The sequence below is a fragment of the Arachis ipaensis genome, chromosome B02 (assembly GCF_000816755.2).
Source record: "Arachis ipaensis cultivar K30076 chromosome B02, Araip1.1, whole genome shotgun sequence".
Classification (NCBI taxonomy): Eukaryota; Viridiplantae; Streptophyta; class Magnoliopsida; order Fabales; family Fabaceae; genus Arachis; species Arachis ipaensis.
Window position 1 is genome coordinate 107,302,343 of NC_029786.2, and position 2,197 is coordinate 107,304,539.

The window sequence follows — 2,197 nt, forward strand, 5'->3', positions numbered from 1 at the left end:
AACTATGAAAAAAAAAAAAAAGGGAAACATGGATCTAATTTGAGTGTAATTAATTAAGAGTTTAATTTTGATACACTGATAGTGTAAAACGTTTTACTCAATCGTACAACGATATTTGTTCTTTTGAATAACTATTTACGCGATCAAAGTAAAAGAGAATTATTTTTGTTGATGTGACGTTACGTAATTAGATGCACGTGTAAAATTATTTTATATTGACAATGAATCAAAATTAAAATTATTAATTAATTAGAGTACCATAAGCTTTATTTAGGCATTAATAATTTAAGATCAATTGTTAAGAATACTAAAATGGAAAGATTTTTATTTTATAGAAAAAATAAAATTTTACAAATTGGATATTACTAAAAATGTCATAATTAAATATTTTTTTTCTATATTGTTATTCTACTTTGATATTTTTAACAAGTGATCTTTGAAAAAGAAATAGAAAATGTGAATATTCTTAGTGACTCTTAAAATTAGATGGAGATAAAGTAGAAGTACTTTATTAGAAAACTAGAACTTTTAAAAGGATAAATGATTTTTATTTGATTTATCTAACATGCAAACCAAAACAATAGGGTGCAAATATGTAATAATTAAACTCAACATACATTATACATGAAAAAATAATTTAATTAGTCTTGAACAAAAATTGTACCTTCAATGAGAGCAAATTACTCTAAATTTGTTAGCCTCTAAACTTTATGTATGCTAATGAAGTAATGATTAATGTCTTTATTCTTGTGTGGATTATATCATTAATGATTTTGATTTATCAGTTGAAGCCATGAACATAAAGAGGAGTGGGGAAATTGTTTACATAAAGTTTAATATCTTTACATACTTCCTTAAATTCAATGACTAAATTAAATCACACTTTTAGCCTCCTTTTTTTTCGCCTTTATTGGATTACCAATATAATTATTTATTTAGAATCAACTTGAGAGGAGAAAAGGGTAGACATACTTTGAGGCAAAGACATTATTAGTTAAGAATTAATTATTTGGATGGAATACATGCATGGTTTGATTGATGAGCTATAAAAGAAATGAATTTAGATCTTTACAATGAAAATTTTATAAAGTAATAAAGTGTGAGTTTAATCACTATTAAATTTGTAATTTCTATAAAATGTGTATTTTATTATCTTAATTTAAAAATAATTAATTTTTCATTTATAAAAAAGAAAATTGTTGTAATCAAGCCCAAAGCGTGACAAACAATGTTGGATGGACTTTTCTGAATGATATGGACACATTTATCCACCAATTAGGACAAAGGGTTCCATGGCTTTTTCTAAGATGGGAAATTTGATGCATATAATATGTGTTAGGCAAATGTTAGGAAAACGTGGATATGCTATAAATAGATGATTTCCTTAATGACAATGAACACATTATGGATCTTAAAAAACATGGAATTAAATTATGAATGAATTTCTAAAAGTAGTGCCGTTTGGATATTAAATATGACCTATTGATAAAAAGTAAGAAATATATTAAATTTTGAATGTGATCAAATATATATAAGTGAGAAGTATAATAATTTAGATTTTTTTAATTAAAGATAGAACTCATCTATTAAAAATGATTAATTATTAGATGATCACAAGAACTAATGGCACAAGAAAAAGTGAGATTTTAAAAAAAAAAATTACAAAAAATATTGAACATAATCAGAGTTTTGGGAATATAATGTATAATTAAGTAGGTAACATAATTATATCAATTTTGGAGAAGGAGAACAATAAGGAAAAAAATTTGTTGGACATAGATTCATAGTTCTTATTGATATTTGATACTTCATAGTTCATACACTTATAATATCAGTCATTTAAATATAGTTATGATAAGTTTTAAAAAATATTGGTATAGGAGTATTCAACTATTTTTTTTTTTTTTACTCTATTCTTATTTTTGTCTTTATTAAATTTAGTGAAAATACCAAGTGAAAAGAGACAAAAATTTAAAAAACACACTCCTAGTTTATTAAAACAATAAATTTCTTAGTAAAAATCTTGTTTTTTCCTAAAACTTTTTTTAGGAACAATAAATTGATTTTTTTTTTAGTTGAGTTGGCAATCCTGGTCCATTATAACAACCCTCCACATTGGACTTCTTTAGTGACCACACCAAAAAAAAAGTTGGACCAAAACGAAGAAGAGAAAAACCTTGGGTTTCTTTTAACAAAA